We start from the raw sequence: 17,406 nt of genomic DNA on the forward strand, positions 1-17,406 counted from the left end.
TGCCTAGCATACGACTGTAAGTAATTAGGCACGTACCAAATGTTTCTGACAGTGATGAAGTTAATGAGAATCAGTTACTATTTTTATACCTCCACAGGCATTTCAACCCTTGTTTGCTTTAAAATGTGTTTTAGAATCCTGGGAGAGAACTTTTATTTTTGCCACAGTTGGCTTTTCATATAAATTATTAATAATAGCCAATATTCCCTAAAATTCAGGGAACAAAACTCAGGCTGTTTCATGGGCTTTGGGAGAAAATTCCAGCGTTAGCTGGTCTACTTTTTTTTGGTGGCGGGGGGAGGGGGAGGCTGTACGCAAGGTACGTGAAAGTTCCGAGGCCAGGGATAGAACCTGAGCCCCAGTTGTGGCCTTCATCACAACTAAGGCCACACCAGATCCTTAACCCACTGCACCACAGGGAAACTTCCAACATTGTTCTACTTTTGAAGAAGTAGACCTCTATTAAAAAAATGGACATAGCCCTCAGAAAAATTTTGTGAACGGAAAATAAAATACATATGCTATCTGCTTCTCATGACAGACTTCTAGGCCTGAACTGGATTTGAATTCTGGAGAAGGATCTAGGAATTTGCAGATTCTGGGAGAGTCCAGTCCCTCTGGAAACCCAACTTTACCATGCAGATTAAATAAGCATCCCCTACACCAAAGATGAACCAACTGCCACATGCAGAACCCTGCTCTGATGCAGTGGGGCTTCTCCTACAGCACCTGGCAAGGGATTCTTATAGACAGACTTCTGTACTTTATAGATGAGGAAAACAAGGCTCCAAGGACTGCGGGAACTTGGCCATGCTCATACAATTCATAATGGTCATCGGTCCATACTCATAACCTCTCTCCAGACCACCTCCCCAGTGCACTGCCAAGAAGGACTGAAGATTTCAGGTCTCCCGACCCTCACTCCTTACCTATCCCTGGCCCTATGGTAGACATGGTCAGGTCCCATGTGACCTATGGAATTTGTTTGGAGGAATTACTACACCTTTATGAGCAGCCCAAGAACAGTCACGGCTTCTCTTAAATATCCAGATACAACCAATCCACCTTCCTGATCTTTCCCAGTGCTGGAACAGCTGGGGTGTCCCCATCCCCCAGGGGACTCTGTAAATGTATGGGATGCTTTCATCTTGTCTTAATGATTGTGCATATATAGGGCAGAGGGCCTAGGGATACCCAATGCCATCACACATAATTTTCCAATGCCCCACTAGTTTTCATATTGCTAGAAAAATCTAAAACAAAACTCCATTTTACACAAAAATGTAATTTTTTCCCATTGTTAACATCCATTAAACGTCACAAAATCTGACTCCAATGTCACTCGAGGGAAAATTACATTTTTTTTCTTTTTGTTTGAGGACTTTACCAAGAAATGTTCACCATTTCTGAAAAATCACATAACAGATGACCATGCTACTCATAGAACTTGGATTTCCAACCCTACTCACTTGTGCCTATGCTCCTCACAACTCTTCTTGCTGGCAATTTTATCTCTAATAGGGCATTGTCTAAACAGTGATATATTAAAATACATTTTAAAATGGAGTCATTATACTTCTTTTTATCTCTACATTACAGTTAGGAAATCTGTTTTTTATTTGTTTTTAATGATGTCTATAGGTGAGTATAGTAGATAGAATATTGTCTCTCCCTTCGAAGATGTCCTCTCCTAATGGATATGTTACATTACATGACAAAAGGGACTTGGCATTGACAACTGAGATTACTAATCAGTTGACCTTAAAAGAGAGAGGGTAGATCGGATTATCTGGGTAGACCCAACATCAAATGTGCTCTTAAAGATAAGAAAGTAAAGAGTAGAAGCAGGTTGGAGAGTAAGCAGGAGAAGGACTGACTCCAGGAGCCTTTATTGGATTGAAGATGGAGAGGCCACGTAAGAAGAGATGTGGGTGATCTCCAGGAGAACACAGACCCAGATGACAGCCAGCAAAGAAACAGTGACCTCTGACATACATAAAGCCTCAGGAGCATGTATAATAATGCTTCTCCTGGGCCCCTAGATGGGAGCCCAGCCAGTAGAGACCTTAATTTCAGCCATGTGAAACCCTGCGCAGCAAACCAACAGAGTTCACCTGACTTCTGTTCTCCATAACTGTGAGCTTATATATATATATATAAATACATACGTACATACACACATATATACATAGATGGTTTTTCCAGGAGTTAGAAAAAAATAGAACTAAGCATAGATGCTTAGTTCAGTAGTTAGATGCTTTTTTTAGTAGTTAATTTCGATAATTTGTTCAGCAGCAACACACATATAACACAATTTCAGGTGAGAGATTAGCTCTGATAAAATTGATAATGATAGCATTAGGCAGTTGGTAGCAAAGGTGGTTGGAATGCAAAGTGTAGTCACCATCCTTATTTGGAACCCAGGACAGATAATGATCAGGCTCAGATGAGAGTCCAAAATGAAATGCACATTTCAGGTGTTTTTTGGATGCAAACTGTTATATCTGGAATGGCTGGGCAATGGGATCCCACTGTACAGAACAGGGAAATGTGTGTGATTGGGTCACTTCGTGGTACAACAAAACTTGACAAAACATTATAAGTCAACTATACTTTAACAATAATAAAAAATAAATAAATAAAAATAAAACTTGAAAAATACCAAAAAAAAGAGTCCAAAATGAAGTCTTTGTGTACAAGAGTTCCATTTCACTTGTTATACAAGCATGTTTTGTTCTTCCTGACAGCAAGCCATAAAGAGTTATTGCACTTCAGCTATATTGGTGTTAAAAATATTACGAGCTAAAGTCTAGCCTTGGAACTAAAGTACAATAAAAAAAATCTTCTTGTGTTTAAAAAAAGGATAATATATATGTATTATATATATATATATAATTAGGAGTTTATATATATAAACTTATTTATATATATTTATATATATAAATAAAGTATTTCCTAATTATATATATAAATAATTAGGAAAATACTTCTAAGTTGAGGAGTTCCTAAATTTTATGTCTTTGAGGGGCACTGAAGAACCAACTCTCTAGGACAGTCTGCCTGACATTTATAATGGATGATGAAGGAAGTCTGTAAAAAATTCAGATTTCTGGGTCCCTTCCATAGAGCTTTAATCCAACAGGTGCTAGAAGTGCTCTGGAGTCTACAACTTAATAAGCACCCTAGAATTAGAACAGCTTATTTTGAGAAAAGGTCTGAAGTGGTTGAAGCTCTACTGAAAAAACAAAGAGTAGGATAACAAACAAAAACAAAAAGGTAGAAGAAAGTGGAAACAATATTAGAATTTCTCTCTGTGTGAACATGTGGAATCCACCATTCTCAGAACCAGCAGTAGCTCTGTTCAAAAGCAGAGTAAATCCCTGCAAAAAGGACAAAAGAGATGAAGTATTTTCGAACAGAAAGACTTCAAGGGTCTAGTGGGAAGACCATGGGCTTTAGAGAAATAAAGCTAGACCTTCATTCATAGCCTGGCTGGTTCACTCATAGGGTGACTATGGGTAATTTTCCATCTTCTTGAAGCTTTAGTTTCTTTCTCGGCAAAAGAACAATAGGACCTAAAGCTTAGGACTGTGGTAAAGATTCAAAGAACTATTATGATTTTGGCATACTGTAGCTATTTAATAAATATCTATTCTTCTGTCTGATCCCTGTTAAAAACAAAAGTTCCAAGGGTGATAAATAGATTCTAAGTTGACTAATCCCTACCCCTGGTCTTTAACCTTTTCAGAGAGGAGAGCATGCATCCTATTATTTTTTAAAGGCCAGAAAAGGAAATTCATTAACATCTTTTAGTCATTTGTTCCAGTAGCATCATTTATACCAGGAAAGCCTTTTTTACACCCCACCTAATAAAACTCAAGCCTATTATCTATCCTAACACATACATATGGAGAAGAAAATTACACCAAGACAGCTGAGTTAAAAGATCAACAGGCTTAACAGCAAGGGAAGATGAAAACTTGCTGCCATTCTACTAACACTCCATTGTTAGAAAAGATTTCTTTTCTGGTATCCTATCAATCTCAGTGGAAACATAATGATTCTGATACCACGTGCCCTTTGATATGACTGTATTCATTCACCCAACATGTAGTGAACATCTGATTGTAGGCCATAGGCCCTAGACATTCACTGAACACATAAATGAAAATGAATTGGTCCATTTCCCTCTGAGGTCACTGAGGGCAAGTTCACCTAAAGTGAAATCTAAGTTATTCTCTTTTTCAGATGCTCAATGAAGGCAGCAAATGCCTAAATTCTCTGCCTCTGGATTTACTGTGGTTGCTTCTGGGTTGTCTGTGTATTATTCTCGTCTTTAACAAGATACCTGCAGATGGGTAACTGTGAATATAGTTTAGATCAGGGTTTGATAACTTTTTTTTTTTTTCTCTTAAGGGGCCAGACACTAAATATGAGCCACTAAATGAAGGGTCTCTCTTGAAATTATTCAACTCTGTAGTGGTGGCAGAAAAGCAGACAGAGACGGTATGGAAACAGATGGGTGTGGTTGTATTCTGATAAATCTATTCATGAAAACAGATGGCAGGTAGATTTCAGCCCTAGCTTGCTGATCCTGTTCTAGATTCTTTAGACCAGAATTCCTAATTACTGATCCTTTGTCTTTATTTTTAAAAATCCCTTTTTACAGCCACACTTGCAGCATATGGAAGCTCCCAAGCTAGGGGTTGAATCAGAGCTGCAGCTGTCAGCCTACGCCACAGCCACAGCCACACCAGATCCTAGCTGCATCTGCAACCTACACTGTAGCTTAACGTAACACCAGATCCTTAAGCTGCTAAGCGATGCCAGGGATCAAACATGCATCCTCATGGATACTAGTCAGATTCTTAACCTGCTGAGCGATACTGGCAACTCCAGATCCTTTGCTTTTAATCTTGAGATTACACATGCACACACACACACACACAGACTCTTAATGAGGCAGGGATAGCAAAACAAACAAACAAGAAAACAGTGGTTTTCCTAATAGAGGTCTTTCTAAAGAATTTTAGTAAGAAGAGGATAAACATCAAAATACATTGTCTGGAGATTGTAGCCCAGGGCTGGATCTGAAGCTCTGTATTTGATGGCTATTGAGGCTGAATGACTAAATGTAAAAACCAAAATAAAAACACAGCAAAACCTTCCTAGACTCAAGTTCCATTCTGACTATACTGAACTACTGTCACCACAGAGACATTAGAATTTCTAGCACTCTGCCACAAAAGCTAGATAGTATGCAAAAATAACTGCTGAAAGACTCAAAGGAGGTTTGACTTAAGGTGACCCAAACATGCTTCGGAGCTACTCATCCAGCCTGTTCCCCTTGCCATTTGTAGAAAGTCATTCATGTTTTGGAGTAAGCAGATGTCTTTCAATTTGATTTGATTTTAGAAAAGCCACTTGCCAACAACCTAAGATATGTATCTGAACGCCATAAGCATGTTATAAGCCCTAAGAGTACCTCAGAATGGGAGGTGAGGTTCGTCAGTCGAAAATATATTATCAGCAATGTTAATAGCACCTTCACATTTTTTTTTTCTTTCCCCTTTGAAATAATTCACATTTCTCTTTCCTCTGGCAGATTCTGTGTCACATTCAAAGATTAAACGGGGGGTAGAGGAGCTTTTGTGCATAAAAAGAATTAGTAATCAATGGTCTTTGGTTGCCACTGATTGGGCAGGGCTGCTGCCCTGTCACCAGCTAAACTCCTATCTTCAACTTAAGCTTCTCTGACTCACCAGGGTAAAGAAAATCACAATGTTTCTGAACGTGCACAGGTAAGTCAACCCTTTATACAGGGTCGCAGCAGGAAGAACCTAGTTCTTTCACTGTTTTCTATGTTGACATCTCCCATGAAGGCACAAAGCCTCACTCGAACTTCATAACAAACCGGTGGCTAGAGTTCTGAGCCAATCCACTGGTGTTCTCCCTGCTGAGAACATCAGTCATTTCTCAGGCCCCATCCCTATAACACTGCTTCCTCTTCATTCTATGAGCTGCTCAGCATCTAGGAAAGTTATAAAAACTTAACTCCTTCCTCCCTTATTCTTATCTTCCTCTCTTCTTTCTTTTTCTCCTAAATACATGTATGGCCTTCCTACCATGTACTATGCGATGTAAGGGTCTGGGGGGTTCCAGTGATTGAAAAACTTAGCGTTCTGCCCCTTAGTACAAGATTCTAACGACTCTAGCCATAGCCCACTGTGGAATAAACAACTTTCTGTCCCTCAAATAGAGTTCCAAGACAATATAAGATCATCCACTTGGCAAATGAAGCACCTTAACCTTCACATCCTTCTTTTTCCTTCTTTTAAATTTATGGCTACCATTTAGGGAGATTTCAATTCCCATTAATAATATGTGCAATTGATCTACATTTAAAAGAATTTAATCATGTCCTGGTGACAAATTTAGCTTAAAGCAGAGCTTCACTTAGGACTTCCAAGTAAATTTCTGTTGAAAAGGTCAATTTCTAACATTTGTCAGTTAAAGCCCATACCAGACAAATTAAATTTTCCTCCACTTGTCTGAAGCACAAACACTTCCACTGCTGAATATTAACACTGGTTGTCAATTAGGAAAACCATCCAAAACAACAGAGACTGAGAACATTTTTTAAAGAAGACCTGAATATGTATTTACTCAAGTTAGGATTTTTTTTTTTCCATGTTAAAAAGGTATCTCAAGATGGTAATAGAAAGCCAAAACAAAACATTTTCTTATTGGATAGTTAAAATCAGTTCAATGCCACAAGCATCTGAACATGTACTATCGTGGAAAGAAGTAAAAGGAGACGTTAAGCCTTTACTGAAGCTTATATATCTCTCTGGGGATACAAAGCATCCTTAAACAGTTGGAAATTAACATGTAATCATCATCAAGGATAGTGCTTAATAAAACCAGGGTTCTTGTTATGCTGAAGACAGTTTATGTTTTGGATAGGAAAAATGTATGATGTTTTGAATTTCTGGTGAAAGTTTTATGGAGCAGGAAGAATATCATAAATAATCGTTTTAGACAGAGATAGTGATCACGTTATGGCTGCTTTTTTTTTTCTTTTGCTTCTCTATGTTTTTCTAATTTTGTGTATCACACCTGAATTATTTTATTAAAAAGATAATAAAGGTTTTTAAGAAAGAAAGAGAGCTTAGAACAAAGAGAACCAAAAAAAGAAAAAGATAAAGAAGATATTTTTCAATTTATTCAGGTTAGTCTCAAATCAAAAGGACTTAATGTCCTGCTTTTGGCCTTCAATTATTAAATGGACCATAATTTACTCCAAAGAAGAAGGCTCACGGCCAAACATCTAAAAATCATTTTTGACCAGGAGGTCAGCAGAAAAAGACCAAGAGTTGGCAGGTCTTACAAAAAGATAGCATGTATTGTTCTAGCAAGTCTGAGCAACTAATAAGGCTTCTCTGAGCACCACTGGGGGAAAGAAATGCAGGGCAGCCTCAGAGCAGAGGAAACAGAGAGGCTCACTGTCTCATTTGCATGCTTGTCTTCTAATAAAGAAGAAGACAAGGCAGTGGGAGCCACAGGGGATTATTTTCTTAGAAACCATCAAAATCAAATACTACACATTCACACACACTCACACACACCCTCATCCTGGGTTGAGAGGCAACACTAACTAAGCTGTCCCAAGATTATAGAGGAGGCTGTCTTTTCCAAGTACCCTGTGATTACTATCGATCTGTTAGCTCATTGCAACTCAACCTTACCAGGCTGGGCATGAAAGAAGGATGGATGTTATTAAAGATCCTGAGGAGCTGCTCTGCAGGTTTCATTCATTAGAAGTAAACTAAATGTACTGCCTTCCAAGCATACATAGAGATTATGCAGCAAATCATTCCCTTGCCAGAACCTAGAACCTCTAATGGGCAAACAGGCTTAAGTGGAAGCACTGATTCCCAAAGTAGGACATAGAAGCTCAGCTTTATCAGATGATACAAATAACTGAGCAAAGCCAGGACTAGAGAAGTTGGTTTCAATAACCAGTTGTTATTTATTAAGCTATTATGTATCCAGGGCTATGTCAGGCACTAAATAGAGATTTTTTTTTTTTTTTTTTGGTCTTTTTAGGGCCATACCTGCAGCATATGGAAGTTCCCAGGCTAGGGGCTGAATCTTAGCTGCAGCTGCCAGCCTATGCCACAGCCATACAGGATCCAAGCCACATCTGTGACCTACACCACTGTTCACAGCAACGCCAGATCCTTAACCCAATGAGTGAGGATGGATACTAGCCAAGTTCATTACTGCTGACCCACGATGGAAACTCCAAGAATGTTTAGAAAGAGATAACCAGAGATACAGGAAAGCCCTATGTCCTTGAAAACACAGTGGTCTGCACAGAACAAAAGTTCAACGCCTTTTGAAATTAACTAGGAATATCATTTACAAATGGTACACATAGATTACCAATGGACACACATATCAGTCACATAAGAGTGCATTAATATATTAATCCTAATAAATACTAATATCAATTAAGAATTAATTGTGATTAACAATACACACTACGGGAGTTCCCGTCGTGGCACAGTGGTTAACAAATCCGACTAGGAACCATGAGGTTGCAGGTTCGATCCCTGGCCTTGCTAAGTGGGTTAACGATCCAGTGTTGCTGTGAGCTGTGGTGTAGGTCGCAGAAAGCGGCTCAGATCCCGCACTGCTGTGGCTCTGGCATAGGCTGGTGGCTACGGCTCCAATTAGACCCCTAGCCTGGGAATCTCCATATGCTGCGGAAGCGGCCCTGGAAAAGGCAAAAAGACAAAAAACAAACAAACAAACAAACAATACACACTACCATATATAAAAGATATAACTAACAAGGGCCTACTGTATAGCACAGGGAAATCTACTCAATATTCTGTAATAACCTATATGGGAAAATAATCTGAAAAAGAATGGATATATGTATAACCGTACCACTTTGCTGTAAACCTGAAACTAGCACAATACTGTAAGTCAACTTTACTCCAATAAAATTTTGAAAAAAATTAATCATGATTGCAATATTTCAATAAATTCAAGAAAATTAAATATATTGTTAAAACTTCAGAACTGGTGATAAGGCGAAGTGAAAACTGAATGAGAAATGTGTTGCTTTACACTATTTTGAAAGAACATCTCTATTTCATTTCAGCAGTAATTCCCACCATGTCTTTTTATTATTTGGGGTTAAAAAGGAGAGATTAAGGTGGAAAAATCACACCAGACATTCAATAATCTTAGACGGATTAAAGGGTTATAGCAAAATGAAAAAATGTTATTACTGTGGCAAAGTCATGAAACTCTAGATTAAAATATAACCTCCCAATAAAGAAGCAGATATAATGTGCTCAGCACACAGTAGGCTCTCAATAAAAGGGAATTATTAGTAGTAGGACAAATAATGAGCTTACAAAATACTTTCCTATGTGTCAGTCACAAAATCACTCTAAAAAAGAAATAGGATCTAGTGTTGAACTCATCAGAGATTAGTTTCTTAAACTATACTCTGTAATGTTTAAATGACTGTAATTTTCATTGCAAATGTATTGTTTCCTCAAGTGTTGGCAATTTATTAAATACCCTATATTTTTGTGTCATTTTTCTCACATACAGATACATTATACCTTTAGACAGAGTGCCTAGTTGAAAAAGCCACAAACTGTGTGTCACCAGGGTTGGTTTCTTGTCTTTTTTTAAATCACTGACCCATTGGGTGACATGAAGCAAATACCCTACTCTTTGGGCCTGTTTTATCAATTATACATGGGGTCAGTGCTGGCTCCTTCCTGCCTTCCATGGTGTCATAAAGACAAGTGTGAAATAGAATTTGAGAACGCTTTGTGGATTCTTAGAGGAAAACACACTGAACACAAGTACTTTTCCATTTTTCAGAAGCTGGTTTGAGATAATAGTTTTTTATAGAGTGAATGCAGAGAATAAAATATCAGTGGCCTAATAAAGAGGTAAAGTGTCCAGGCTTCTAACTTCTAAGACTTCTTTTCTTTTCTTTTTTAGAGCCTCACGTGCAGCCTATGGAAGTTCCCAGGCTAGGGGTCAAATCAGAGCTGCAGCTGCCTGCCTACTCCACAGCCACAGCAACACCAGACCTGAGCTGCCTTTGCCATCTGCACCTTGGCTCAAGGCAATGCTGGATCCTTAACCCACTGAGTGGGGCCAGGTATCAAACCCTAGTCCTCGTGGATACTAGTAGGGTTCATTAAGATCAAGCTGACCAAGGCCTGCTCAACAATTAGAAGATATTTGAGGGTGGTGCCTGTTTAAATTGGTTAGAAGCCTTTTTTCCTTTCCTTTCCTTTTTCTTTTGCCACACCCACAATATGTGGAAGTTCCCGGGTCAGGAATCAAACCTGAGCCACAGCAGTGTCACAGGCTGCTGTAGTCACAACACCAGATCATTAATTCACTGAGCCACCAGGTAAATTCTGGAGCCTTTTTTGTTTTTTTAAGTTCTTGGTAGAAACAGCACTGAAAGGAAGTCAAAAGATGGAGGCTCTGAGCAACAGAGGGGATGTAATCAAGACAGCCCTGTGGACCACAGATGTGGTGTCAGGATTTTGCTGAGAAACAGTAGATGACCAATAAGGATTGAATAAAAGGTTCCAATCCTAGTTTTATTCTTGGGGACTCAATTAGCCTCAGTTCCATTAGATAAGATGCGAGTAGCAATATTTTGCTTTGTTGGCCTCGCATGTGGTAACTGCATGACCAATCAAGTGTCACCTCAATGACTATCTCATATAGACATAACCCATTCTCCACTGGACTAAATATGCTACCTACATGGGAAAAAAAAAAAAAAAAAAAAAAGAAAAAAAAAAGCACCAGGGAGTTCCCATTGTGTTACAGCGTAAATGAATCCAACTAGGAACCATGAGGTTGAAGGTTCGATTCCTGGCCTCGCTCAGTGGGTTAAGCATCCAGTGTTGCCATGAGCTGTGGTGTAGATCAGAGACATGGCTCAGATCCTGCATTGCTGTGACTGTGGCTGAGGCCAGTGGCTATAGTTCTGATTCGACCCCCTAGCCTGGGAACCTCAGTATGCCACAGGGGCGGATACAAAGCAGTGAATGATGACTCTTCTCCTTGATTAGATTCTAAGCTGATGAGGATTGAAGAATCCACGTCCTAAACCTTACTTCAAGCATTGTATTTGGTGCTGGAGAAACAAAACAGAACTCATGTTCAAGAAATCAATTACCATATATATAAAAGCATCTGGGGAAATTTAACGGTATTTAAAATTCCAAGGTGCTGTTTTTAAAGAGGCCTGTGTGCCACAAGAACTGCTGGAGAATAGTTATCTGCAAAACATCAAGGTCATGGCAATAAACATTTTCTTTCTATGGGAGACTAATTTCAAAAACAAAAGGCCTGTCTTGGTGTACATATTCAGAACCTAATCCTCATCCTTCTACAGCTTTAGAGAATGATGGAGACTGTCAAAACATTACTTTCTTTTTTTTCTTTTTGGCTGCACTCACAGCATGTGGAAGTTCTGCCTGGGCCAGGAATCAAACCTCTACTGCCACAGAGACAAGACCGGATCATTAACCCACTGCACCTCAGCAGGATTCTCCAAGATGTTACTTTCTGAGAGGGTAGGCTGAGGCATCCTGGGACTAAGCCCCGTTCTCTAGATTCGGTGGTTCCCCAGGCTGCCCAGACACTGACGGAAAGCTCACCCTCCTTACCTTATGACCCTTGGTAGCTCTAATGGGCAGACAAGATGGCCACTACCCTGCCAACTCTCCTTTTGGAACAGCATTGGGGAACCAAAAAAAAAAAAAAAAAAAAAAACCCAGAGTCAAAGGTCATGCCACCTCATATGCTTTCCACTACCCAACAGCAAAGGCACCACCACTTTTAGCTTTTTTGGCACAGAGACTTACACTACATACCTAATGAAATACAGCCAGCTGATGTGCAAGCACATTAAAGAAAAAGAAGCACTGCCTGAGGCCTAGCTTGACTTTTCTCAGTTTGTCTCCCCAGTAGCTTTGATACTAAACAAACCCCCTCTTGCTTTACGGTGGGAAGAACATAGTTACTAGCCCCATTTGTGGCACTACGCTCTTCCAATAGCTTCACACTAATGTTTCTTCGCACTAATATTCCTACACCCTGGTCTTCCAAAAGCTTCTCAACTCATCTTCCTTCTCAATGTGCTCTGTGCAAAGAACTACCTTCTGGGGTGAAACATCTGGGATGTTTCTAAAAAATACAGATTTCCAGGCTCTACCAAGCACCTACTGAAGTTACTGAGATGGGGAGCTGCAAACTGTATTTTTAATCCCTCCAGGTAATTCTGAGGCACACTCAAATCTGGGCACCCCTGCTTTATTCTTTGATGGAGGTTGGCTCTGAAGACCCTTGGCCATCTTTCCCTCTCACCTCCCTCTCTCATTCAGAGAGGGACATTCTGACATTTCAGGCTGTCTTTGTTTTTCCCTCCATTTATACAGATTGTACTTTTTCCCCCATCTCTATAAATCATCAGGGGATTGTTTTCCTCTAATAAAATGGCTACATTCCTGATTAAGGAAAGTGATAAACCTGCTGTCAATTACCTTAATTGATCTGACAACCTGATTAGGCCCAGAAAGGGGAAGATGTTCTCAGCAGAGTCTTATTAAAAAGGAGAAAGCAAAACAAAGGCCCATGTAATTAAAATGTGATCGCTGGAGATGAGTATGTAAAATCAGCCCTGAGAGGCATCGATGATGGGAAAACTTTTCTAAATGGCATCTTCACAAGACAAAGGAACTCAAGATGGTCAAATAAATCAGTGGGCTATCAGGGGAGAATGCTGAACAGAAATAAAAGAAAGAAACTTTTCTCAATTCTTCTCATCAGTAGCTTTTTTTTTTTTTTTTTTTTTTTTTTTTTTTTTTTTTTGTCTTCTTGCCTCTTCTAGGGCCGCTCCCGAGGCATAGGGAGGTTCCCAGGCCAAGGGTCGAATCAGAGCTATAGCCGCCGGCCTACCCCACAGCCACAGCAACTTGGGATCCGAGCCGCGTCTGCAACCTACACCACAGCTCAGGGCAACGCCGGATCCTTAACCCACTGAGCGAGGCCAGGGATGGAACCCATTTGTTCCTCGAGATTGAAGGAACAAACGTCAGGTAGGTTGTCACTCTTCTCCCAGAGACATTGCATGCCAGAGAAGCAGTACATCATAGAGGTATTTAATGGCACAGACTCAGAGTCAGACTGCCTGGTGTGAATCTAGCTCTGCCACTAGAGTTCACCTTGGGCAAGTTACTTAATTCCTCAGGATTTCGTCTGGTTCCTAGTAGGATTCCTTAACCGCTGAGCCACGATGGGAACTCCCTCTCATCAGCAGCATTGACATTGACAAAACCCAGCCTTGGTGTAAGATGGGAAGAATAGAGTGACTAGACCCATTTGTGGCACTATGAACCCAAACAAAATGCCAGTTATTGGCAGCACTTATGGTTATGGGAGTGATTTTCTTTTTCCCTTTTCTGACAACTACGCTTTAAGTAGAATCCTAGGTCTGTATCTCAATGGGGCCGAATTGGTTGTCCTATGAAACAGAGTTGAGAGCATCAATTCCCCATCCTAGCAACCACGACGGCTCCAGCAAAATAGCCAGCACTTAGCATGTGTTCCAGATTCAAGGATTCTTCTTTTAGTATGATTTATGATCCATTTTCCTTCTCTGACTCACCCTCAGTGGCACAGAACTTCTGAACTTAACTCACACTGAAGTAGACCTCAGACCTTCAAGAACAGAATGCAATGTGTTATTTTATACAATAAAAATATCTAGGTCCCAAGAGTGCTGAAAAATAGAATATTATTAGCTAATTAGGATGAACTGTCACACTGGAGTGTTTGATTAAATTAATTAATCAAGCCGATGATTGGTCTAGAGAGGGTAGGAAGCTGTTTTGACAGTGCACCTGGTAAATTGTGCTATTAACCAGTGGTCCTTCAAAATGCAAAGAAAAAGTATTTCAGGATGAGAAATAAATAAGTCAGCATAAAGGTGATGGAGTGATCCGAATGAACAATAATAGCTGTGTGCAGCAGGTGCCAAATATATGAATGAGTGAACAGACTGAGTTTAAGAGTTCCCTTTACCCATCTAATTATACTAAAGTAATCAGAAGTTTCAATTTGGAGCGTCTTTAAATTGAATATAATGATTTCCTCTTTGACAATTACACAGAATAACAGATTAAAACAGATGAAAAAGAATCCACATAGCAGACTTTCTTCTTAATTTAGGGCTTCAACTAAACAAATCTGTCCCTCCATTCTCTTTTTTATAGACATAAAGAAGAATTAAAAGACCTCTAGCTTTATTTGACAATCCACTCTCATGCTTAACTCACTTAAGAGATATACTGTTTTTCCATTTCCTTTTCGGCAGCAGATAAACCATTTCTTCCATTGCAGCTTTCCCCAATTTGGACAGCACCAACACTGCCTTAAAGCTGCCCAATTCACTCTATTCATTCTATGCCAGACTACATTTTCACATGGCCCAGAATAAGCCTGACGCAAAGCCTTCTCCATATCTGTGGAAAAAGCCTCCTGGTATTTTACCCTCTATATGAGTTTGCTACTAGACTAATCTGTAGATGCGAAATTGAACAAAATTGACCAAGATTTCCTTTGTGGTCAAATCAACTGGGATCCCCGTCAACAGGTCACCAAGCACTCCTTAGTGGCTTTAGAATTAAGCCACAGTTCAAATAGGATTGCACCTGCATGCTATTTCTCTGATTCAAAAACAACCTTTTATTCTAAGTCACCTAGGAGTTTGAGTTATTTTAAACAGATGCAGCTGTTTACCCGTTTTAAATAGTCCCCAGACAATGGTCTCCATCAATCACAGCACAGTATTAACTGGGAAAGCTCAGGGACTCTATAGCATCTAGCACATTACACTACTCCGTACCAGCGTTTAGCAAAGGGTTCTCACAGTTCAGAGCTTTAAACTTGAATAATGAAGGCTGTAGGCACATACGTTGGGACTTTATCAAAGCACACGATTCATCCACCCATTTATGCACTCATCTATACGTATATTTATTTCAGTTATTCCACAGTCTTTCATGAAACTTCCTTCGGGAAAGATGTAAATATAAATAAGGATATAGGTCTTTCCCTTTAAAGTTCCTTGTATGTAGTATTAATAGTCTAAAGGGCTTTAGATAAATTAAACTCCATATATTACCTACTGAACTCAAATGTTTTGAATGAACATTTCGGGGGTCTTAAAAATAATAATAATAAAATTACTTCTAAAACTCTCTCAATAGAATCACAGGGGGAAAAAGACCCATATGAAAACTTTATCAACCACCATTTCCCTCCCCTCACCCAAGGATGGAGCTTTTTTCTTTCTTTCCCTCAGAACCTTGTTCAAAGGATAAAGCTTTCATAATCAGATACCAAATTTGGCCACATTCAATAAATACTTTAAAAAATTAGATTGTATAAAGTCCACAAAATGAATGCAAACATTTCTTTTGATCTAAAATATTTAGTTTAGCTCAGATTTTATAATGCTATATTCACTGAAAGCTATTTATCTATATTTTTTTCTTCACTATTTGCCTAAAAGCTCCATGGGGGCAAAAGATATGTATACTTCTCATCATTAATATATTATCTGAACCCAGTACAAGGCCTAGCACACACTGTGCTCAATAATTGTCTATGGAATGAATGAAATTAATGAATGAGATAAAACTTTCACATCCAAAGCTGGGAACATCTCTAAATAGCCTTAAAATTAAAAGAAGCTACTGTCATATGCTACATTTAGTCAAGTGAAAAATAAGAAAATGACTGCAGCTCATTTCAAAGGTCCAGGAAAGGTAATTTCCTTTTCTTCCCCCAGAAGATTTACAGAGAAAAAAAAAATGTGAGTGGAAAAGAATAAGAGAGAAGGGAGAATTTACCTCAAATGCCAAACTGAACATTTTTATTCAACACTTTGTAGTGTTCAAAAATGGATAATGACTTCCCCAGCTCTCCAGGTCAGCAGCATGAGGTTGAATACATCATCAGTTCTGATATAAAACATGAATTTGCAAGTAAACAGGAAGTTTATCTTATAAAACAGAGCTTTTATTTGCATTGAAGTTCTTCATTAATAAGAGAGATGGACTTTCAGCTACTTAACTACAGCTGTGGCTCTCTGCCTGACATATGGTGCTTTTTAAAGGGGAAAAAAAATACAAGTCAGAGGAATTTCTCAGCAAATTCAATTCCTTTTATTTTCCAGAGGGGCAGGAGTGAAGCAGCAGGTGGCAAATTCATTTTTATCTAACAACATTTGATCATGTGACATAGTTTATTTCCACAGTTAATATAACTTAATGAACAGCAAATTAGGAAAATCTGCCAGCTTGTGGGGAATTCGGGGGGTGTGTGTGGGGGGAGGGAGTGTGTGTGTGTGTGTGGTCCGTGCAGAGAGAATGGGGAGGCTTGTGTGGTGACGGTGGGGGTAGAGGAAGGATGCTCTTATCTGTCCTGTGGAGGAAACCTTTCTTTCAAGTCACTAGTTCCAATCCATAATGAGAACAGTCTCAAGTCCTTCCATGGGCTGGAGAGACCATCTTTATTAAATGAGCTGTGGTGAGAACCAGCCAAGTCCTTAAAGGAGCGAACTTTAAAAATAACCCCAAGGCTGATAGCAGCAATCCTGGAGACCTTCAAGATGGGATTACCAAGACGTGTGTAATAAACCGTGTAGCCTATGAAGCAAGAATAGGACTTGAAGGAGCTGTCAGTTGGACCTTTGCCACAAAGAAAAGTAGCTGCTCATCAAATTCAAAGTTATACCTAGTCTTGACATATGTAATAACCAGCAAAACAAAGCTTTCTAAACAGATAAAATAAAAAGGCACGTGTTGTTGTATCACATTATTGACAATATGAAGAATCCCAAACTCTGGGAGAAGAGCTAAGAGCTTTGGTTGGATTCCAAAACATTCTTAGTGGAATTCTGGGCAAGTTATTTTTCCCACAAACCTCAGCTCTCTCAACCCACCGAGATAATCAGACTAGTGTTTCATATGGCTACTGGCAGGACTATAGGAGTCTTTTTATACATACACCAACATATTAGCTTTCTCATAACAAATGTAATCCAGATGTCAGCTGGGAGTGTTCTGGACAGGGATTCGGAAGTAAACTCAGTCTAGTCGAGCTTATAGACTGTATGCACCTTCATTCATTTGTCAGTTTAGTTCAGTGAAGACCCCGAACCTTCTCATTTACCTTCCTCAAATCCCTACTGGGCTTTCTCTACCCCTTTCCTTCACAGCAGGGCTTTTGAAAACTCTGGGGGTCCCCAAGAAATGATGGCAAACAGTATTT

At 39.4% G+C, this 17,406-nt stretch overlaps 1 protein-coding gene across 7 annotated transcripts in view; it reads right to left on the reverse strand.

The window, feature by feature from the left end:
* Window positions 1-17,406, reverse strand: part of SORCS1 (sortilin related VPS10 domain containing receptor 1) — a 531,938-nt gene that overhangs the window by 263,881 nt on the left and 250,651 nt on the right. The gene's annotated exons all lie outside the window — the stretch shown is intronic.

This window comes from Sus scrofa, chromosome 14, assembly GCF_054392235.1.
Source record: "Sus scrofa isolate SSC_HxYL_T2T_F1_AM1 chromosome 14, Sscrofa_HxYL_maternal_Yorkshire_Landrace_v2.0, whole genome shotgun sequence".
NCBI lineage: Eukaryota > Metazoa > Chordata > Mammalia > Artiodactyla > Suidae > Sus > Sus scrofa.